General features: G+C 48.4%; 1 protein-coding gene across 5 annotated transcripts in view; it reads left to right on the forward strand.

Annotated features, from left to right (window-relative positions):
- Antp (homeotic protein antennapedia) overlaps positions 1 to 24641 on the forward strand; it is a 176875-nt gene that overhangs the window by 53073 nt on the left and 99161 nt on the right. For 2 of the 5 annotated variants that reach the window (XM_076422348.1, XM_076422351.1), the window contains exon 1: positions 13346 to 16031. The exons of 2 other annotated variants lie outside the window; for them this stretch is intronic. The gene's annotated coding sequence lies outside the window, so the exon portion shown is untranslated. Of the gene's footprint in view, positions 1 to 13345; positions 16032 to 17745; positions 17819 to 24641 lie in introns of those variants that run through there. One more of the 5 variants, XM_076422349.1, reaches the window with a different exon arrangement.

A 24641-nucleotide genomic window follows, 5' to 3' on the forward strand; every position in this document is an offset into this window, starting at 1 on the left:
TTCACAGGACGTAGCAAAAAGGAGCGCACGTTGAAAACTATGCGTCCTGCCGGGTGTTTAAACGACGAGAGCCTCCTCTCTCTCTCCATTCCACTCGCGGATTTGTCTCGTGTAAATCGAGTTTTTCGGTAAGCGAGGCACGCGCGACTCCGCTTTAACGGCCGGCCGCCGGTGATTCACGGATTCCCGGCGTAATTCACGAAAGTTCATTTACAATAGATTCGTTAAAAACACGGATAATACCCCGGCGCGGCCGAGATTAATCATCGCCGCGCGGCGAACGAACCCGGCTATAGAAATTAATTAAAATTAATGAAGCGTAAACGGAAGTAACGATAACATGACGGATCGGCGCATTTACAAGCAAACAGTCCCCCAGAATATTCCTCCCCCTCTCTCGGCTGTAATGCTGCCGGCGCGGCGCCGAATTTCGCGAGATAGTTAAATCTCTATTGACAAAACATCACCCGCTAAACAAACAACCAATTCGTCGCTGGCATCGGCTGCCAGTTCCAAGTAAACGAAAATTCATTATTGAAACGGCCATCGGCCCGGCTACACGAAAACAATAGAATTTTCTGGCCGAAGAATTGTGTCACGCACGAAAATATTTTGTTGCGCGCGCTAGTTCCAATCGTAGATGAATTCCTCGATTCACTGGGGAGGTAACTTCCCTTCACGTTTAAAAAAGACGGGGTACAAAGATAATGAACACCATGTCCCCAATGGATCGTAGTTGCTCGAATTCGCGTGCGATAAATGCAAGGAAAATTCTTTACGAAGAGCAGACGATAAAAACAAGCATGGTGTGCCAGTTTTCCTCGTTCCGATTCGACCATCGCCAAAGTTTCGGCCGCCACCAGCTACGGGGGTGGTTCGCGCGTGTGCGCGGAGGGAGGAGGCACAAGCGGTCGCGTTTCCGCGTATATAAACGCGATACGTGTCCTGCGTTTACACCGTTGATGTATGTTCTCGGCAGCGATCGATCTCTCTCACACGAACTGCTAATTGTGCGGCATCATAACTCTCCGTGGCTCTCGCCCCCATCCCCTCGGCACCGTTCTGTCTCTCGCCTCTCCTGCCGCCGCATCCCCATGGAACGCACGCACCGACACACCACTTTCCGACTCTTCCCTTGCTTTACACGCGAACCTCTGTATTATTTCTACACTTCCTCGCGCTCGCGCGCATGCGAGCGAGCGAATAACAGTCGAACGAATTACACGGGTCGTAGTTGTTCCATAATGCTCGTACAGAATGAGAAAGCTGGATCCTAGCCGGCTACTAGTTAGCTGGAACTGCCAGTTTTGTCCCGTCAGCCGGAACGCGACGAAAATTCGGCTTGTTAGAGCTCCGGGACTGTTAGGCTACTCTCCATACGTCTCCGACTAATAATCCGAGTTGCCTTGGTTGCCGTTTAATACATTTATAGCGAAGAATTAAGAGAAACTCTGCTAAATGAGGACGTCTGATTACATGAATGTAATACTATTTTATATTTTCTGTTTAATAAAGGAGTATGTATGTTCGTTGTTGAAAAGTGTCGCCAGTCGGATTGCGAACGTTCTTTTTGGTTCGTCGAGGGGGAATATAGATTTGGCGGAGCCCGAACCGCAATTGGGGGCTCAATTTTCCGTATCAATTTGCCGGTGCGCGATCCCGGGGGTGGCTAGCAACTTCGAGAACGCGCGCTCCCTCCCCTTCCACCGGTCTTTTTCCCGGGAAAAAGTTTCGGCCGCGCCTATGAGCACCGAGTAGATAGGAAAAAGAGGGTTGGGTGACAGGGCGCAGGGAGACGGCGCGGCGGTACGCGAATAATAAAAATCACCCCCATAACTCAACCGGAGGGTCCTGGCGTGGGATAAGAAAGCGAAGGGGCGCGGGGGCGTCTGCCTGAGCTTCTTATCTCACCGCGAGGGTGACATTAGCGCTACCGCGGTAATTCTCTCTGTCTATATATCGCTTAACACGCTCGCTGCCGAATATAAACCCCCGAGATTCCCGTAAAATCAAAAGTTCCACATACACTGATTTTGGAAAATATATCTGTAACTTTATAAAACGTGTAAGAAAAAATCTGTCATATTGACGGTCTTGGTATTTCTGGTGTTAAAAACACGGTTTTAATCGTGTGTGACGAAGACTTCACGGCGAGAAGTTAAACGCATCAAAGTTAAAAAAACGAAAAATTGATCACGCTCGAACATATCGCCACCCGTACAGAATTTTTTACACCCGTCCAAAGATTACCGTCGCCTATGCATGATTGATGCAGCGGTGAACGTGTTAAAGACGCGCTGGCTCGCGCTCGCGACTCCATCTTCGTCCTGCGAGTTCTATAATTCATGTAATCCGGCCGATGATAGGGTGTCCCGGGCTAACAATCGAGCTGGCGTTCATTAACGGCGATTCGCAACGGCAGAAATTACAGGGACACAACCCCGGCAACCCTCTGTTTATATTCTAATTTACGATCTTTACACCTCCGTCTCCTTGATTGTATATTAATTCCTCGGCGAATTACACGAGCAATCTTCTCGGTGATCGTTGTCCGCGCGGCGCGGCGCGGCACCGGCACCGGCAATCGCCCCGGCTTGCAAGATAATCGGTAATTATTCCCCCGAACACTATACTTCCCTCGTTAAGGCTTCCTCCGGTAAAATTTCAGCGATTTTCTCGCTACCGTTACACGCGCCTCGACGACGATGCAACAGAGAAGAACCCGAGCCCCGCTCGCTCGCTTACGTCTTCTTCGCTGGTGCGGCTCTATTGTATTCATAGCAGCGCCGCTTCTGAAATGAGTACAATGGATAGCAATTGCACAATCGCGCTGTTTATCGATCCGCGGGTTCCACGAAGCGATCGAGCGACGCCGGGAAACGACGGACCGGCGTGCAACGCGCGTAATTTGTCCATTTTTCGCGAACCCTGCACATCCAACTCTGCACTCGCTGTCAAATAACTGGAACTCTTCGGTCGACAATCACTGGAACTGTACGTTCCTGGAAGATGACGGACCTTTGTTATTCCTTATTTATTTCAAAACGCAAATTCTCAACCTTGTCTAAACGGTACACGAAATGTCCAATGGAAGCTAATTTAAACATTAAGACAATCTTTTCGCCCTTTGGACTCGAAGCAATTTTAATTCCAAAGTCAAGACATTTCTTTCAACAAGTCATTTATATTCCATGTAATCTCTTTTCTATTATAACAGTTGAGCTTTTTCCAATTTATCGAATACAAACGGATTTAATAATATTAAAACTGCTTTGAATAATAGCATGGCAATTTTTAGTGGCACCTTGGAGTCACCATTCGAGTGCAAATGGTTAGTACGCGTGGCTATCGACGGAGGCCACGATCACGCCGAACAGTTCGCGACAACTGTGCAAAACTTGGATAATTGGTGAAATAGGGGATGAAGGCGCTTCCGTGCTATAGCCGTGAAAGTTGGGTGTAAGCCGGCTCCGAGTCGAACGTAACAGGTCCGCTCGGTCGGACAATTAAGGGGGTAATCGTTAAATAGCCGGCCGATCATTTGCGTCGACTTCTCGCCAGCGTATTTTCAACAAAGAGTTTTAAGCAGCGCGGTTGACTTGAAAGAGGCCAAGTGACGTAACGGCCGGCGGAGCAGTAAATTCTCCGGTGTATTTGTCGCCGGTTCTGGGTAGAGAGAAGAGAAGTAAGAGAGGATACAGAGAGCACCAGCAACCAGCATTATCTATCTCTCTTTCTCCCTGGCCGTGGTCAGAGTATCGATGGGCGACCAATGGGCACCCACGAAGTGAGTTCGTGCATCCTCGTAGCCCGACGGACCGCATTCTTACCGGTGACTTTGGGCATTGTTCCTGCTAAAGTTCCCTCCGTTTCCCTTTACCTTCTCTCTCACCCGCTCTCTTTCTATTTCTCTCCTTTCCTCTCTACGGTCTCGGTTCCACTTCGGGACGGGGGAGAGTCCCCTTTGAGGCCCCACCTCACCCCACGGGGCCTGATCGGCGTCCGGCTAACCGGAGGACCGCTTATAACAAGCCGGACAGAGAAGCGGACCGAGTTTTTGCCCCGACGCCTCCCTTTTTTCGCCGGGGCCCTTTTTGCCCTTTTTCCCGGCTAGCACAGGCCGAAAAACGCCAACCGTTGATTTACGGCCGCCACGATGACCGACTGTTGTCCTCATTCGCTTATGACTACGGCCACAGGGCCGACCTTGGAGGAGCACCAGAGCTACATCCCCGAAAAACGCGCCACGCTCGAGATTTGATTATCTACCATCGCGATAAGTTTACCTGACTCGCAGCGCAGCAAAATAATTGTTCGCCGGATTTATCCCCGCATCTTATCGCCACCAGGACCCGCTCCTTCCTCTGATTACTCCGCCGTGATTTATTTCGACGAAACTGACGCCTACGAGCGCCAATTGCTTCGTTAAGACTGGCTCGATAGCGACTACTGGTCTAGCATTTACTACCTTGGCCACGTCGTTCGTTCTAGATGAAGTCCTACTTCGATCTTCTACGGATAATCTTCTATTAGACTGCTGCAATTTTCTTTGTCAATTTAGTCACTGTAAGAAGCTGCCGGCGAAGCATTTAGAGTATCCTCTTTATCTTTTATAGCCGATAGCTCCCAGCTTTTACGACACTGGCGCCTTTCTATTTTCTTCTGTTAACTTCTGTCCCATTCACCTGCCCCATTCAATACATTCACTGAACAACACTCTAGAACACTTCTAAGAAGAACTTCTACAAACTTCCTCTTCCAAACCTAAAACCACAATCAAATCCTTGTTTCATTCACAAGTCTCATTTTTCACGTGTATGTATAACTTTATCCAAAACCTGAAACCGCAATCAAATCCTTGTTTCATTCACAAGTGCCATCTCTTTACGTGCAAAATAACCATCTTTCCACAATTGCAACATCTTAACAATCAATGGACCCGCACGATATGAACGCGTGTTTCCCAATAGCGTTTCGCAAGTTCGTTTCATAAAGCCCGGTTTCCTCGGGACTTTTTTTGTCGTCGGCCAGCATCTTGCGTCTACCTTGTTGAACAGAGGAAAAATGTCGAGACGCAGGATTTATGGTTTTACAGCGTGCTTTGCGGTTCATCCTTGCGACTTTTGCGCCCGACCTTCGGCGGCCCGGTCAACGGGAGAGGATTTCGAGGGTGGCCCTTTTTAGGCCGTCGCTTATCTGCCCGTCGCTATGCTACAGCCAGGACGGGGACGTATTCTCGTCCTTGCGCTAGCCTGGCCGATCCACAGGAGATTTTTTTACTGGCGTGTCCTTTGGCACTTTTTGCGCGTTTACCTGCCGGGCAATAAAGCGAGACTTCCTCCTTGACTCCTAACGGAGCTCCGGGTTCTTTTATTCAGCCGGGCTAAAAACCTCGGCGACTACGGCCCAAGATGGTGACTGCCCGCTCCACTGGGCCTCTGTGAAATTTATTGTGCTGCGGCCACCGAATTTGCAGCGGCCGGATTGCCGCAATTCGTCACCATCCACGACCGTGATTAAAATACTATTACCGATGCTCCTATTTCGTTCTCCGAAGACGTGCCCATGTGCTCCGGGACCTTGGTCCAGTTAAAGACGTCAATGCAATCCTGGAAAGGAGAATACCCCCCGCAAGAACATCCTATTTTACATTAATTTGTAAAAATAACCAGAATTTCTTATTGTTCTTTGAATCGACCATTTTTTGTAGAAGAAAATCGTGTACAATTATATTGCACCATTGTAGACTTGTTACTTGCAAATTATGGATTTATTGCGGTCCGGTTCGAACGCGGTTCTTGGTTGTATTCCACTTCTTGTGCTAACAAAGAAGATTTACTTCATTTCTTATACTTCATCCTGTAGATCGACCTTTATGGGGATGGCAAGGTCGTGTACGATAATAGTGGATCACTGTAAACTTTTTATTTTCAAATTATGGCTTTACTGGGTTTCGGCTTGGACATAGTTCTTGACCGCTATTTTTTGTACTGACCATAAAGACTCACTTCATTTCTTATTCTTCGTGCTTCACATTAACCATTTTTGGGATAATCAGATCGTGCTCCATAATGTTGGATATCATTATACCCTTGTTATTTGCCAATTACAGGTTTATTGAGGTTTCGTTTCGACATGGTTCTTAGGCGTACACCATTTTTTGTACTAACAATGAAGTATTACTTCGTTTCTTGATCTTGGTGCTTTTCAGTTCCCATTCTTGATACGGCAAAGAAAAACTTACCTTCATCACTTCCCCAATAACAGTGTAATCAGTGAGCACCGAGTCAGTACAACACAATTAGACAACTTATAAAGCGCTGTGCATTCAAAAAACACGAGGCGTTCTTATCAAAACTCGCGGTCGATTATCGAGCGGGATAAAGATCGCGAAGTCTCCTCGAAGCGGGGGTATTGCCACTTGGTGCCGAATCATTAGCGTCGCAGTGACCCATGAATATACATTACTCTCGCGTCTACGCGCTCGCGCGGGTTTCAGCCTCGGCTTGGTGCTCGTTTGGCCACGCGGAGCGTTGCGGCCGCCGCGTGCTACCTAGAGCCGCTGACAATTAGTCGCAAAAGTTCGTGCCTCGCCTAATAATGGATTTCCTCACGAAGAACAAATTGGTGGAACGATATATCTTTCTGGCGCCCCGGCGGAACGTCTGTATTCTTACACGCGAGCCCTCGGATATTTAATTTGCGTGCATACGGACGCTGGCTCGCTCGCGCGCACGAACGCCGCTCTCGCGCGCGAGCAAGCGAGCGAGGGCCTGTGGGATGTGCTGTTTCGCGAACACACACGCGGGGGAAAAAAACGACGCTCGCGAGTCGACGAAGTTGCATTTAATTACCCCGTTTGCCGCGCGACCGATGCCCGACGGATTCCATGGAATTTTTAATCCGCGATAAATTTGTACGATCCACGGGCCCGGCCGGTTGTAGCCGCGTGTCGCGGCGACTCAATTTGGATCGTTACGCGCCGCCCCGATCGGGATCAACGATCTCGATCGGACGTCGTATTCCTTTTTCGGCTTATTGATGTCTCTTTATCGGCGCTGACGGCCTGCCCGCTCTTGCTCCGGCCCGAGACCGCCATTTCGCTGAGCTCCGTTCGAATCGATCCAGCTTCTCCCAACTTTTTCGTTTTCAAACTGCAATCTATCTCTTCTCCCTTCTCTACAAAATTACTCAACCATTTTTACAATATACCTCGAATGCGGAATCGTCCACGCGAGAAGGTGCTCATTGAATCGATGATCCCTCATTTTTCAGAATGTTATCACTCAAAAAATTTGACATGAAGAACGCACTGAAACAACGCAGTTGCAAACAGTGGGTGACGCATACAGCTGGAAATTGCATCCAGTATTGCTGCACCCCAAGTTGCAGCGTTTGGAGTTTCGTCGAGGGCGGCCAACCATAAGTCCTGCCGTCGCGTCGGATCACATGGTCGGCTCTCGCGCCATTTTCAGGTCTGCACGGTTGAGATTCCAACTGTGATCTTTCGTTCCGCGACGATTGTTATTAAAAGCTCGAACCCAGAGGCGAGAGTAGCGACCGTGGATGTTTGCGTTGAACAAGAAATTCTTAACTCGGCACATCCTGCCCGATGAAGCATGCGTTACAACCGCGTCGTTCATCATAAATGCGTGTCCGATTTATGTAGGTACACAGCCACATCGGAATGAAAAGTTACGGTTCGCGGGGATTCAATCTTTTATGCTTCGCGCGGTTCCCGCGTTTCGTTCACTTTCACGCAACTTCGCCTTATAAACATATCCATCACGCTATTTTGGGAGGCTGACGTACCTTCCGCACCATCTAGTCTGCGTCTGCTCTATTCTGTACCGTTTCAGACTGTTCCTAGCGTGAACTGCCATTGCTCGTTTCGTTCGAGTCGTCAAAACGAGAACAAACTGCTACAAATTGAGTGCACAATTTTCACTCTGGGATGTTAAGTTTGAAGTGTACGTAAATTTTGTCTTTACGCAAACCTAGAACAAATCAGAACAAGATTATTCCCAACAAACTCAAGATCATCCCAAACAGACCAAATTACGATCTGAATCCGACTCCGCAATAACAAATCTGCAAATATACGATGGCAAAGGGTTAAACGACCCGATGCAGCAGGAAGTCTGTGCGGCCGATCGGTCAGTTTATTAATCAGAAGCTTAGATGAATAGTGCGAGAGGTAGCGGAGATCAAAAGGCGGCGTGGCCAGGGCTATGTGGTAGTCTCGATGAAATTTTCACGGGTCGGTTTTCGTTAGTGTCCGCCGCAAATAGACGACGTGTCCTCTGGCTGGGAAAATCGACGACAGCGAGCGACCACGAGGAAGGAAGGAAGGAAGGAAAGAAAGAAAGAAAGAGACGGAGAAGAAGATAGAAACGCGACGCAAAGGGAGCAGAGGAACGTCCAGCGGAAAGGAGCGCGAGGAGCGTACACGCGCCCGCGGATTAAAGAGTTATTTGAGTCTCGGAGGCGGCCATAACTCTCCGGGGCTATTCCCGTCCCGCGCTCGCTCGCCCACCGGAATATTTTAACATCGGGGGTGGGTGGCTGGCGGGTCTTCTTTCGGCTGTGTGTATGTGTGTTCCAGTGCTCGAAACACAGGGGACCGCGTATACCCGACACGCACACCAACTACCCAGAGTAACGGGGAAAGGAGGGTTGGTGGGTGAGACGACAGGGTCCGCAACTCCACGCAGCTGACAGCTGTTTCCTCGGTGGGCCGACCGGTCGGTGGGGAGGATTCAGCCTAGTCGCGCCCCTTCTATAATGGCTCCCTTTTCTTCCTTCCCCTACCTACGCCAGCATGGCTGGCCACGGGTTTCTCTCTCTCCTAGGCGCGCGCTGTTACGTCACCGAACCGACCGCGTCCCTCTCTATGGAGCCCGGTGACGTCAGCCCTCCACGTACCCGTCGACCGGTGACGTAGCGACCGCCGCGTCATCGCCGATACACGACACCCGGCACTCGATCGAACGCAGACCGCCAGGGGCGCGACCGTCGCCGCGCGAAACTGTTACGGCGATCTTGATCCTCGATAGCGTCCCGCTTTCTGTACACGCCGCTGCACCCGCAACGAGGAATGCTGCCGCACGATGCAACGATGGGTCGACCTCGAGTTTCGGTGACGGATCCTTCAATTCTCGTTATCGGCGCGGGAAATTGCGTGCGAGATCTTGGAGGGGGTTCGGGAAATTTGGTGTTTCGGTGGACCCATTGTCCTCGAATCATTTTATACTGTAGTATGTGGACGATTAACCCGCCGACCGTCATTTTGTTCATCGAGAGATAACATTTTATTATAATAGTCTACCGTTACTGTCTACTGCCACGCCTATGTGGAAGACATTAAACTCGTTCCGATTGGTTGAACGCATATCAGAGCCGCGCCATTGCAGCGTGAACACTTTGGCATCGCCCACTAAAATTCAAATTGTCTGTTGCGAGATCAAAAATGAAGCTACGCTTGAAAATCAACAGAAGTATAGGGGTTCGTGTACTAAAGAGTATTTCGGCAATGGAAATTTTTCAAAATTATTATACTTGAAATAGCAGCCACGGGAAAAATTGTCTGTATTCAAATTTGAAGTCACGGGAGCCGCGTAGACGTATATTTGTTTCTCTTGACAGTTCGAACAAGGCAATGATTTGTTTAGATTCCGTGAACGTGTTCACTGTTCTGCGATTAATCCGCTGATGTTTTTGCCTAAGCACATAAAATTCGCAGTCTAGCGATTACTCATCATCGCGAGGGTGTTCCTATTATTTAGTCGAACTGGCGCGCACAGCGCGGCGAAACTGGCAATCGTGGACGAGGTGCGAACAGGTTTACGGAAAGCGATAGTATGGGGGGCAGTGATATGGATGGCGGCGTAAGTACTTCTGGCCGCACGGTGGCGGTATCATCAGCGATAGGCAGCAATCGTAAAACGCTTGTTTTACGATGGTCTATCGTGGTGGGAGAAGCAGGCGCGCCGGTAGAGAGAGGCACCGGCCCGGAGAGAGCGTCGAGTGGGGCTCTCACGGTTTACGAGCGCATAACAGACGCGTTTATGGCCGTGATCACGTGGCCTCCGCATACCTATGGCTATATAACCGGGTCCCATAACCCACTGCGGAGTAAACAAATCGTAAAGCTTGGTTTCGGATTTACTGACCTGGCACAATATACGGAAAGCAATACGGAAAGCCCAGCCACCGAATGGCAATGATAACCGGTGGTAGTCCGTCCCCCCTTCTACCCTGCTCTGTCGACACACCGTTCAGAGACACTATCGTGATGTCCCGTGGAATAGAGACGTCGTTTGAACCGTGGAAGGAGATGGTTATGGCTTCCGTAACTGTGACACGTGCCTCGACTACTCCCATGTGGTCGCGCACGGCTTATTAAAACGCGAGGTCGTGTGTACCAGGGTCTTTTGCGAAATCTTTACATGATTTCCGGCAGCTGCTGCGAGATTTTACTAGAACATCGTGTTACGACCTAACCCGGCTCAATTGTCCGGGTCTTTTCTTACCCATTCGATTTTTTGGTCCTTTAAACCCGTGACCATTTAATTTCTTCAAAGCTTATTAATACAAGACAAACGCGTATCCCAACCACCATTACAGAACTACCGAAATAATTTCAGGAAAGGTTAGTCAGGATCCATTTAACCCTTAGCACTCGAATGGTGACTAAATTCAAAATATTGTTTATATTATATTAAATATGTTGGGATCTAACCAATTAATTATAAAATGAAAAAAATCATGTACATGTGACCGGACGAGTGGTACATCCAAGCAGGGGGTGATACTACATTTAAAAATAAATCGAAGGAAAGGAATAGCATTTTTTAGATAATCGAGTTTGAAAATGCAGCGAATACACGTGCTATTGCATAGGAATCGTCTGACGCGTCTGACCATGATCAACCAATTCTACTTTGTGCATATACTATTACTAGAGCACGCGAACCTGGCGGAACTTTAAACTCGATTTTCTCGAAAACGGAGCGTCAAACGAAAAAATGTTATTCCTTATTTTTACGTGCAGTATCACTCCCTGCTCGGTTGTACCACCCGCCCGACCACATCCTGTAGAATGGAATTATTCTACGTCGAAAGAAATGTTTAATTTTCGAGATAGTATAGCTGCGAGTGCAAAGGGTTAAGTGCTATAGTACGTTACCCGGGGTAACTAAACATTCGTACGAATGACTATCGAGACGTTTGATATACTAAACATTTCAACTAAACAATTCAATATCAAATGTAACTTTCTAATGTTATTTGTAGTGCTTTTTCATGAGCCAGGTTCGTGGTTTAGGGTTGAAGAATCGTTAGAGGATTGTGCTCTAGGTTTTCGTAGTCCGCATGGCCATGTTGGATACTACATCAAGGAACAGTCTAGATGTCCTTAACTTTTCATCGCGCCCAATTATTCTTTATCGTTCAGAACACTCACCTATAGATCATCCTCTTTCTTCATTAGTCGTGTGGCGAGGGTGGACGGTGCCAGCAGCATCATAAAGTGGTTGTTGCAAATCGGGAAAAATTAGTCTCCGAGCCAAATCTCCTCGCGGTAGCAATATCTCTCGATCAATGGACCATGATGCGCCCGCGCACACAATACTTCGTCTTCGGGGGCCGCGTTGTTTCGTTTGTTCTCACGGATGCCGGCAGATGCCGGCACCGCTTTACGACTCCCAACAGCCGAACAGTTAACGGCTTCGATCGTTTTATCTTCCATTTACTCTTCGCCTTTTGCAATCGGCCTGACATAATACCCCCAGCCTATTTGCCTGGCCAGAGAGAGAGAGGTCGGCCAGTTGAAACATGCGAGATTTCATTGGCCCATAAATAAAGAGTATTATTTAGCATTACGTTGTTGTTGTTGTTTTTAGCGCGGACGTTTGCCAAGGCAATTGCCGCGTCCTCGAAACTGCTAAATAAATAGCGCCGGGCCCCCGGTGTTTAGCCTTAGATTACACGCGCTATTGTTTCGAAAAATTAATAACCGCTACGATAAATCAAGATAAATGAGAGGCGGCCCGATGCGGGCAACAATTCATTTGTTGCTAACCCGTGGATTCTTGCCCGTCCCCTCCGCGTTCTGCCGCGAATAAAATAAAATTAAAACCGGCGCTCGTTAATGGAGGCTCGCCGCGTGACAAAGTTCCCGCTTGTTTAAATATTTTCATATTTTTCACTTGCGTGATACACGGCGTCAGATCCATTTTACCGGATGGTATCAGAACAATTGATGTGCGTCAGGATTTCGGGGTTGAAACTTAATTAGTGTACACTTCGATGGAGATGAAACGTTTTGCATCGTGCATATTTCTGTTCATTCTAACCCTCTTCCTCTTTGCTGGAACTAACGAAGTCGCACTTGTTTGACCTTCACACCATTTTCAAGGTGAAATCCAAATTGAACCTGAACGAAGAATGGCTTTCTCCACGCTAGACCCAACAAAGTCTCGTAAACGACGGTAATAACGTAACTGGTCAAATATGGAGGAATTGAAGCGCGTTGAGGTTAATAATGAGGGTGCGTCTGCTCGGGGGATGGGAATTAGCAGGAGAGGCGGGGGTGGCGCAGCATCGTAAAAGAAATTTGAACTCTTTCGAGCGAGGAGACGAGCAACTCTCTGCGTAGCGGTGCCGAGCCACCGAGGTGATTTATTCGAGTTAATTCCAATTCCATTGGAGCCGCGAGGGCAGTCGGAGGGGGTGGGTAGGGCGAGAGAGCGGGTGGGGTAGAGGGTGGATATTCTTATGCAATTTGCCAGAAAGGTTCAAGAACCCGGGAGATCCCGCAATTTATCTTGCCTTATGTTACGCCGAGCCAAGGCAACGGAAGATAGATGGCGTCACTGCTTCCAACCCCTCCTCTCTCCTTTTGCCGTATCTCCCTCTCAGTCTCTCTTTCTCGAGCGGCGGGTTTCTCTCTGTCTCGGTTTCCTCGCCTCTCTCGGGTCACCCAAACCCCGTACAGACCCCTGCGACCACCCCTTCCCCCAGCCAATGAGGGACGACCGCGGTGGCCATCTTGGATGGAGAGTTATTGAACGAAAAAGATGAGTAAGAAACTTGTTATGGGGGTGCGTTCTCTCTGCGCGCCGCTGGGAGCCAGTAGAGGGGCGGCGCGGGCAGACGACGGGGACTGGAAGCTGAAGAAGGGTGGTTACGAGGGGTTGTTGGCGCTATATTGATCAATTGCTTTGCCGTGCTTTGCACTACTTTCGTGCTATAATGTACAATGCTCCGGCCTGCCTGCTTGCCTGCTTGCCGGTGGTGGTAACGGTGCCCATGCTGCCCGCGATACCCACTGCGTGGTCGAGTGAGACTAATTATATAACGATCGTGTTCTTGGGAATTTCAGTACTTTCGAGCATTCAATCTTCCAACGCCGGCCGTCCGGCTCGCGCTAGATTAATTTCATTCGCACCAACACTTTTTTCCGACCGCGATTTATCGTGTCGAACCGCTGCGCCTCTAAACTTTCATTCATCTACCGATCCTTATTGATGTAGGGAGCGGTAGCAATTTCTTTATTGTTTCTGTTTACGATCTTAATATCAACTTTGAACGGAAACACGAATCTACTTAGGACTTTAGCTGTCACAGAAGAAGTTGATGCGAGTTCTATAAATAAAGTGTTCTTGCAAGGAGAGCGAAGAATGATAGAAACGAGAAATGAACGAGGGTAAGTTTAATGGTTACCTTGACCATTGAACTTGCGCGGCCTAAAAACGGAAAGGAAATTGGTGCCAGTCCCCGGGCCGCCAATTAGGCAACGCGGTATCGAGCGCATCGTCGGATAAGATATTGTGAGCACAGTTCGGCCGAGAATTTTTATTGCGGCCCGTGATCAGGGGCTTTGCAGGTTGAAAGACACGTATTGGCCGGTGCGTGGAAGTATCATCGGCTCACGGGTGGTCCTCCGATCGCGTTTCACGAATGCCTCGCGCGTCCCTGGTTTATGGACGCGTGTGCGCGAGCTGTCGCCTAACTAAATTTCGCCTTGAGGATTTTCGAAGTCCCCTGGCCAAGTCCCGAGGCACGCGGAGAGGCCGGGACTTCGTTACACGCCACGCATGCACGGGTCCGACGATCGTGAGTCGCTTAACAATGCCGCAATTAGGTTGACGAATTGTGACAGGCATTCGCAAATAATGAACACCGGGCCCCGGCTCGATATCGGCCGGTGGTCCGGCGAACACGATTGTACCTATACCACACGATTCTATGTACACCGTACGATCGCGTATGTGTACACCGTTCGATTCAACCCGAACCCCAGCCACGCGAAAACGTTAGATAGCCTGAAGGAAACCGAAAATTTCAATTTGTATGCAAATAGATCTGTTCCGCGGGTCGTGTCGGTCCGCGGAAAATGCACCGCGGCCCAGCCGCCTGCGCGACATCACCGGCTGAAACTTTAACAACCTCGGAAATTTGCTCCCGCGCAATTACTTATGCATTTTTCAGACTAATCGCCATCTATAGAACACCCTCGCCAACCTCGTCAACCTCGTCCAATTCGCCCCCGGTGCGGTGTAGTCCCGAGCAAATTCTTTATGACTTTCCATTTTTCGGGACACGATCCGTTCAATATTTCCACGCGAGATTTCATTCTGACTCTGTGAACGCGTTATGAATACTTAAAAGGACTTTTTGTTTAGAATTATTGCTTCAATCCATAAAACATAGAAAAAATTCATGGCTGACTGCGTGAAGTAGAATTGGTTGGCAGTGGTCAGACGAATCCACTGCAGTAGCAGAAGAAAATTTTTTTAAGAAGTTTCCCCATTACGATGATCTCTCACAAGGTGAACTACCATTTTTTTCAAAATAAAAAGTGTCGCCGTGAGTAGAATAGCCTATCGAGTAGAACTGCAGGTTGAGCAACTTCACGGATAGTCCCGAAGTTCCCGGGGGTTTTCCTGGCTGAGGTAACCGTACTATTTTTTCCGGACAGTGTTCGTGGTTCCTCTCGGAGATGGCGTTACGGCGGCATCGGTTCGCCTCGCCATCTATGGCGTTTCGAGGGAAGTTTGTCGGCGAGCACCACGTGCGCGCGCCCCACCAGACGGCGTGAGAGCGGGGACTCCCTGTTTGATGGTGTGGCCGCTTCGGGGTTGGATGGTGGGGAACGCGGACACCCATGGCATGCCTGCAACGGCGCAGAATCCCATCGATCATTCGTGCCGTTTCCCCGTGTTTCACGCCGCCGTGTGTTGCACCGTGTAGAGAGAGGAGTCGGCCACCGCCGCCCTCCCTCTTCAGCCTCCACTTCTGCCCCTGACACGTCCACCCATCCAACCCCACCCCCGCTCGCGAATTCCCCCTACTCTGAGGACGTGCTGAGTCCGTGACGGTTCGGCGGGCAATGCCGACCAACCATCACGAGGCCTTACCTTCCCTATTATATTTATGTGGCGGCTCGCGGTCGGGAAGGTTTATGCGGTGTCTCCAGTCTGTCTCGCGCCACTCTTTTTTTCTCTCTTCCCTTGTCCTACTCCTTTTCCCTCTTCCGACACGCGTGTTCGTCCACTCGATGCGCGCGTTATCATCACTAACCCCTGTCGATCGTACCGTTCTCATCCCTGGTCCCATTCGTCCTCTTTAAACCCCCGGTGCACGATTTTTCTCTTCTATCGCGTCTCGATCATTTCCAGTGATTGTTTTCCGCGGCCCTAACAGGCCTGACAGTCCAGATAGGTTCGTCGGTGTGTTTAAATTCTTGTGTGATGTTTGGGTAGTTTTGGGTGCTAGTTCGGTTTGCCGAGGGTGATATCGTCTTTTCTGTACGCGTTCAGTGTGTGAGATTGCATCCGGTAGCATGCTCGCCAGATTGAAGCCTGCACCACGTGCACAGTGGACCCAGTAAGTGCGAGCGGCTGCCGAACATTGTCCAATGGGAGTGTAAGGATGCTGAGCCGCGCTCCGGATACCGACGACGTTCACTCGCCCGAAACGTGACCTTACCTTGCGCGCATTTTGGCGGATTCCGCTCCATTCAGCCGGTAACTCTCTCGCCGAATGCTTGCTTGTTCGACTCGGTCGTTTGCTCCTGCTCGGCGTGTGCGTGCCGTTCTCCTTTGATTCTCGTTGCTCTTTTACCGTCTACATTGTCGCCGCTCGTCCAGGGGAAAAAATCCAGCTAGAAAGTTCGCAGAGAAAGTTGTGAACTGTTTTCGGGAGGGCTAGAAAGTGTCCGGGAAAATTCGAGCCTGTCGAAATTCGAGTGGGCGCTATAGCAGACTGATTTGCCTTGAAGTCTCCGAGAAATGCAGAGCTAAATAATATGTTATGAACCCTCCAGTGCACGTGCCAGAAGGATCTATTTTTTTTAATAAATAAAAGAGAATTTTAACTCAACCCGTGCGTTGGAGGGTAAAATTGAAAATTGTCGGAGATTGTTTGGCAATAGTTGACGGAAAATGCAAGAAGAACATTTGTATACTCGAACGTAATGTATCAGTTCACTGCAAAACAATAATTAACTCTTCACTATATTCATATATTTATCTAGAAAATGTATTTCTAGTATATGTATAGTCGTATGGAAATGTTCATAGTGATACAAAAGAAGTATGATAATATCTAATCATTTTGGCTCTATCTGGGAATACCATACTTTCAGCAAAATTACCCACGTAACAGGTTAATTATTTATTCAAATTACAGTCCCGTGCACACAGTAAAATCCCCCATTTCGTGCTCAACCTCTTCCAGGCAACATGCGTGTACATTTAATACCGCTTTGGTATTACAACCTGATGGCTCCATGAGTGAAGATAATTTTTCAAATACGTTAATGATCGCTTACGTTCTCCGTTTAAGCCAACCCCTATGTACTTAAACTTTATGGAGCAGAATCAATTAGAAACTACCTTTGCGTATTCTTTATCATTAGCAGGAGTCATGCTTTTGAAAAGAAATGTATATTGAGACCTTGGCACATCATACTCTAAATGACGCTCGTCTTAGTCAGGCGGTAGCCCGATAAAACCCTCATTTTCATGCTTCATTTGCCGTAACCCCTATCTGTGACTTAATACCGTGGCTGTCGAACAATTTGAACGAAGAAGTCCTCAATCATTTATCCTCGATCTTCGAAGGCCTGTTAAGCAGGAATTATTTAGGGTGATTTAAACATTCATTATTGCACTGTGTATGATTAATTGGACTATATCGATGTGCACAATATAAAAAAGATTACATAGAATAAAAATGATCTGGGTTGAAAAAAATGTCTTGATTCTCGAATTAAAATTTCTTCGAGTCCAAAGGGTTAACAGGCTTTCGGTCGACAAAGTTAAAGCAGCTTTGACTACGTGCAATTTTTAAGATTGCCATCTCGACGATCATAGTATCGAGTGACTATCGATAAAGTGTTGCCCGGTAACTCTAACCGTTCTCGCTCCCAGGAAAATCAACCTTGGAGCCTGAAAAAGAAAAAATAGGAAAACGTACAGGCAGACTCGATCAATACTAAACGAAAAAGAATGCTAAATGAAAACAGGACAACCGTCATTGGCGGCGAACGCATTCACCGTCGTTCTCCCATCGTAGTACTTTCGTAGACACGGTTGTACAGGTGCTCCGTTGCACGGGAGTGCTTGTAAGCACATGTACGCGCACACGTAACGCGGAGGAGCTCGTAAATCAGTCAGTTACCTATATATGCGCATATTATACGTACGCAACGTAACGGTATGTAATTTATTGTTTCAGGTAAGTGACATCGCACCGCCCCAGGCCTCTCGGAGAGAGCACATGCGTGCGCGTCTTCCTTTCCCGGCGTAATGTAAGCAACCCAATGTTGTATACCTATTACGAGCGATGTCAACCGAGGGACTCGGGGAAATAATAAACGAAATGGGACCATCGCGCGGAATCGAGCTGCTTCCTGGCCTTTTTTCAACGAAAAATTTCAGCCAGGCCGCAGCGGTTCTATTGTCCGCGAGGCACAATGAGTGCAGATTTTATCGGGGAACACCATACACGCGACAACGTCGTCGGGACGCGTTCTTTTTAAGCCTTCCGATAGGTCTGGACAGTTTGTATCCTGCGAGGATGTTGATTACGACCTTAATAGCCGAACACGAAGGACGCGATGTGTTATTTACGGGGCGATGACTACGGTCACCATAAATCGCGCCTCCATGGTCTGCGATCATCGGCTGAAAATTTCGAAAATCCTAGTTAAAGCAGTGGAGCTGATTGAAAAGTGAAAAGATTTCGTAGTGATATGAATGACAAAAACGGACTATTACGTGGTGGCTAGATTTTTCGCGTATCCTCTGACAATGGGGGGCGGTGAATTACGCAGGAAACGGATTGGCGGGTTTGTGGACAGCGTTTCCGGCAGTTAGTCAGCTCGGGCGCCAGTAGGAGGACCTAAAGGGGGGGTCAGCTTCCTAATTTCGCAAGCGTGTATGTATTCGATGGTCGTCGTTGGTCCCGCCAACACAGCTGTCGATACTAAAATCCGGTTTTATAGCGATTTCGATTACACCTCTGGCCCGATACTCCCGCAGCGATAAGGCCGGGGGACCATAAAGGCGAGCACCTGTAATACAATAAATTACCGTAATGGTGCGTGCCCGGCCCGGAGTAAGATAAAGGACACTGGGCTACGATCGTACAGGTGTAAACGGGCCTAAACGAGGTGCGGTTATTAGCGGACGCCGCGGGAGGGTGGGAGAACAAGAAAATAATAACCCAAAGATGGATGAAAGTGAAAGGACCTCTTCGCGGGACGAGGGGAACAGGAGAGGAGGAGAAAAAGAGAGGGAGAGGTTTCACGGGAGAGTGCTGAGAAATCCTCGTCAACGACGAGGATGAGATAGGCCACACACCGGCGGCTTGTAAAACACGCGGCGAGATTAAATGCTTCATTAATGTGATTAAAGTAAAAAGCTGCCTGAGTAATGAACCCAGCTGAATCATCCGGCAGTCCTTCGCTAGTCCACCCTCGGCACTCCTGTCTTTCTGGTTGGACAACGTGCGATACTTGCCAATTATGTTCATAAATCCCTCTCGATCTCTCCAAATTTCGTTCAACACATTCTTGTTGGAATTAATTTCGATGATCTCACAATTCTCACGTAGGTACTGAAATCGCAGATCATATTCGCTGCTCCGGAAGTATAATGACGCAACTGTAAAATTTTGTGAAATTGAATTTATTGTGTTGGCGGGCTCAAAAATGCATTTACTAGATGTATGTAAATCGAGATAATTGTGCTTACAAAATTCGCCACGGGAGGGAACATCCGCACTTACATGGTACTGGTTACTGTAAGCTGGTATTTATTATTTTATAAATTGAAATAACTTAAAAGTTGCAATAATAACCCACAATGTGTATAAACTACTCTCATAGAAGAATTAAACCGAATCTATAGACCATTGTATTAAGACAAATTGGAATTACTTTTCCTTTGCTTGTCCTATAAAATTTCAATTTTTGCTGTTGTGTCAACATGGAATTGATAAAAATTAGCAACATTCCTTTCGGACTTCGAATTTGATTTAAATCAGGGCTTTGCTCGTTAAAAAGTAACACGTTTCGAACTTGAATACCGACACGATTCGAATTGAACAATGACTGTGCAAACGATTTCAAACATTGCTACGAGCGAAAAAACATGTAGAAGTTGCAGCATCAGCGCGAACATTCGCAAGCAAATGAATTCATAAATGTACAAGTAAAAGAACAGGAAAGAGTTAGCTAGAGTTTGTTAGACACTAGTTCACCTCGACGTTTTTTTAGACAAAAATGCAAATCAAAACGGAGTAGTAAGACTTTACGGAAAATGAACGAAGAAGTGTGGACTACTATTGGCCTCCGCCATATTGGAGTCCTTGAACGACTTGCCAGAAAAGATATAAATCTACCCCAGACCTAAATGGAACAGACAGAGCAAAGAAAAAGAAGTGGAAACTTCGACGAGGAACGAAAATGAGCACACGAAAACTCGGTAAAACATAGTAATCTACTAAGAAAGTTTTCTCTGCTATCCACAGAGAACAAGATAACGCTTCTATCAGCTGCTCGCAACATCAGCAACTAAATCCGTACCGTGAAAAAATTCTGCTGCGAACCTAACGCGTTGTGTCTCGCGCGGAGGTGGTGGAGCGAGCGCGGACAGATTTCGTAAATACTCGTCCGTTAATCCAGCATGGTCAAATCGATTTCACATGGCGGCTCGGCTGAAGGTTCCTGGACCGCTTAGAGTGGCGAAGAGAGTCGAGGGCGAGGAAGATCGGATACCATGGGAGTTTTTTAAGCCGCTATAGCGGCGGCTATCTGCCGTTCGGAGAGAGAGAGAATAAAAGTCGCGCGGCGTTCACAATTGGTAATGCCGATAGAGCTGCCATCGTCTTGCCATACAAACGTCCTCTCGGCCGGCTACGTGCGCCGGAGCCTTTCTTCGCTAAACACAACGACCGTTGTGCATTTCTTCGGCACGCGCATCAGAAACGTCCGGCGAGTGGCCGCATGCGATACTTTGTTTCGAACGGGCGCGTTCGCCACTGAAAACCACCACGGGGCCCCGTGATTCCCCTTTCGGAACTGCCTCCATTGTTCCTCGGATTTTTCCCGGGGGGCGTGCGTCGAAATGCTCGGCCGGTAAATTGAGTAATATAATTGAACAAACAAGAACAGCCGATCAAGGCTGAAAGCTTCGAGCGGACGATTTGCGGTTCTTCGCTCTCAGGGACGTCTCTGTAGATCTTTGAAGTGTGCCCGGTAGCAAAGAGATTACTCCTCGGACATCTATCAAGTGGGGTTCTCGCGGTGAACCATTTTTTAATCGTTGGGGTAATGTCGAACACTTAGACGTGCTCCGCTGTACCACCTTCAGGATGTATACCAACGTCGCTACCGAACGCTATTCCGCAGGAAATGCGACGTGATGCGGGCGAGCTGTGTCAAGACGAGCATAAACGCTTGTCTCTGTGGCGTGTTGCGTCAAAACGCGCCAGTTAACGTCCTATTTCCGAACAGTTTGCATATTTCACCGGGAACGTCGCCGCTCGTTTATCAACCAGACAAAAACTTTCGTTATGGGCGCTCGTGTCAAGTTCAATTACGGAACGAAGAAATCCGCCGCGTCGAACAGAAACGCTAAGAAACGAGCCGCCACGAGTTTCAACGTTATCGACGAACTTTATTGTGGAATAATACGCCCGACTGTACAGTGGAAATAGATGCGACCGTTAATCGTCACTGAAGTTTTTAAGTAATCAACGAACACGTAGGGTAGAGATAGCAAAAGTCCTACGAGAAGATCACTGCACGCTGAAGACGATCGCGACGCGGATCCAGGAAGAGGATCGCTCGGCGCACGCGTCAAAGATCCGGGGGCGGAAGAAGAAACTCTCCGTCCAATCGGCATTTCATAAGCCGTCAATTGGCGTTGTTAAAGGCGTCAGGTGAAACGGCAGGCGTGACGCCTCATCGGCGTAGCCGTCGTCCGGCGAGTACACGGCGAACGTCAGGTCGTTACAGCGCCAGATACGAGGATCTCTGACGGGGCGGTCGGTCCGGCGGACGTACAAGGTGCTGTGGCTTGACGCAAAGTGCAAGGAGATGCGATCGACGATTATGCACTTACGGTGTTACCGTATATAAACGGGGCCCGTATAAGCCTCGCCGGGGTATGCACACGGTCTGGCGTACATATAACGCGGACCGAGCCACGAGAGCAATGTATCTTCCCCGTGACATTGGGGCCCGCACTAATCGCGCGACAATCTTCGCCAAGCGGCGCGGTAAGGAGAAGGAGGACTGAAACGGCGAACGGCCACGGTTCAACACGTTGGAACGGGACGGAGAAACTCGCTGCGGATGCGCGCGTACCTTCCTCTCGCCCCGAACAGAGTCGCAGAGGCGGACGGATTCGCGGCAATGGGAGAAATTGGGATCCGAGTAGCTAAAGAGGGAGGGGGTTGACACGTCGCTCCGTTTGCACGGGGTGGTTCCTCGTTTGCCGGTCGCTTTCGATTCTCAAATGACTAGACCCGGTGCCTGGGTCTATTTGGACCCAGATTATCCAAATCATCATTTGCTTGTTCAGTTTCCAGCGATCAAATTAAATGAACAGACACTTTCGGAATAACATAAAAAAACGTATCTACAAGAAGTGTCACCAAGAAAATGTTTAAAACTGTATCAATCATAAAATCGTAATAATGGCCTGTCGTTTAAATATTAATATATTCCGCCCGATAACCGATCCACTAACTCAGCGGTACGTACGCCGACGTTTAAATTCACCACAGTTTTCCCAGTCTGACAGCGCATTTGTCAATCGAATTTTTCCGTGTCCCGCTGTCTACTTATCGATTGATCTATACCCTGACCGCATCGCTCGCAGGCAATCATTCATCGCGGCGAATAAGATCCTTTCTTTCCCCTCCCCGGACCGAAAAAAAATGTCCGCAGCGCAGTAATAGCAGGTTCGCAGTGCACGCATCGCAATTAACAACGCAAACATCTCCTCGATGCATCCCACTCGCGGCGGAACAACGATCTAATTGTTCGCGGGAGAACAATGTCCCGCGCGGAAAGGCGTCAACGTTACGCGCGACCGCTTTGTTCTCCGTTCCGCAGTGTTCTCCATTGCGGAGGCTCCTTTTTTTTCTCTTCTATTTCTTCCGCGGCGTGTTCGAAGCTTTGTGAATACGTATAGCTCTGAAGTTTGCGGGTCGATCGGTATCGCGGCGTAGAAAAATTACAGCGAGTGCGATCTGACGGACTGCGAAATGTTTGCCAGCGACCGGTGAGCTTGCACGCAACGTGAATATTCAATGTCGCGGCGATCCACGGCGTTTCCGATCTGGCTGCGGAAAATCCGAAATAGTGCTGCCAGTAATTAATATATAATACTTGCAATTGAAAAATCGTGACTTCCATTCTACAAAAGTGTGCAATACAGAAAATTTTTATTTCGCGCGAAGTATTTAGAGTTCTCTAAAAAAATTCGGTGTAGCCTATGGTTATGCTTAAATGTAGTCTGAATGTTTGGGGATGTACTTTGACGATTTTCGAGAGCAGCCTGCGACGCTTGCGTGGCCGGAAAATCGGCGATCAATGGATGTTGTCGCAAAAACCGATCGTAGCATCCGACATTCGCGGAACCGGTGCGCGTTGCATGCCGGTCACGTTGCCTCGCAGCCGAAAAGCCTTATTTTTAGGCTGTTCCGCACTGGAAGGCTGAAAGCGACGCCAGCATCCGGGTGATCCCGTTCGTCGACCAGCTCACGAACATTCCGGCCCGCATTCCAGCATCGATTACCGGACACACACCGATTCCTGGACGATAGCCGCTCGCAATCATGCTCCTCCATGACCAAGGACCTGCTCCCTAGGTGCCGGCAATGTGTCGTCCCCGCAGATATTGTGTAGCGTCCGCCAGGACACCTAATTATACGATTGTCGCGGGACCTCGCGCACTCGAACGATATCGCGGACCCGCAAGACTCCTGTCTTCTGCTTCTTCTTCTTCTTCTTCTTCTTCTTCGGCTCACCAGGTTCTCGGCTTCCCTCTCGTGTCTCCGTTCTCCGGTTTACAAGCCCTCGCTGCTCTTTTCGATTCGCACAACTGGTTATCTTCCTACTCGACGCTACCCGGCCCCCTCTCCCTTTTCACCTCGTTCCTCTGCCAGCCTCTTCTTCCCACTATGGCCCCTTGGTTTAAGTAATACCCGGTCACCTTTGCTTCCTCTCGTAATATTTACCGGTCGGAAGCGGCTGGAGAAGCGTTACACTTCCTCTCCGGAAGAGTAAGCGATTCCATTTCTACGAGCTTCTTTCGGCCAAGCTGATTTATCTCGCCGATTCAGGGACTGCGAGGTGATTCATGCGATTTTTAGGTTCTCGTGATTCGCTAGTCGGTGATCTTCTATTGTAACCCTTAGCACTCGAATGGTGACTCCGAGGCGCCAGTAAAAATTGCCATATCATTATTTGCAACATTTTTTAAATGATTAAATTCTTCTGTATTCTAAAAATTGCTAGAAATTCAAATATGGAATAAAAATCGTCGAGGGTGAAGAATACATCTTGATTTCGGAATTAAAATTGCTTCGAGTCCAAAGGGTTATGCTTTATCACATTTAAAATTGTAGAAAAATGAATTAAAATTTAAAAGTATTTATATATTGTCCTCAGCTTATTGAAATAATTAGAGGAAGGGGGAACAATTTGTATTTTGCATAATTGTTGATCGTTCTACTATATTAATTTTCTGGCATCGCGTGACCATTTAAGTTAAGGAATGAAAGTTTGAAGTTTATTTTGTAAGTTGGACGGTATCGAGGCCTTGAGCGAGAGAGAGTAGCGTTTTATAGGGTCGCCAGAACAGAAATTGATCCCGCGACGTCGTAAAGTAATTAGCATCGCGCAAAACATATTTATACACGGCGGAGTGAAACTCGAGCGTGCCGTGGCCCACGATCGTATTAATGCCGATAAAAAATTGCGGAAGCCAGCAGCTGCGGTGGCGCTCTCTATCGAACAGAATGCTCTGATACGGATCTATCGAACGCGCCTATGCCGCTATGTGGACTGCACGCAGCAAGCAAACCCGTAATTTATTTCCCGGCGGCCGCCTACC

The sequence above is a fragment of the Lasioglossum baleicum genome, chromosome 4 (genome assembly GCF_051020765.1).
Source record: "Lasioglossum baleicum chromosome 4, iyLasBale1, whole genome shotgun sequence".
NCBI lineage: Eukaryota > Metazoa > Arthropoda > Insecta > Hymenoptera > Halictidae > Lasioglossum > Lasioglossum baleicum.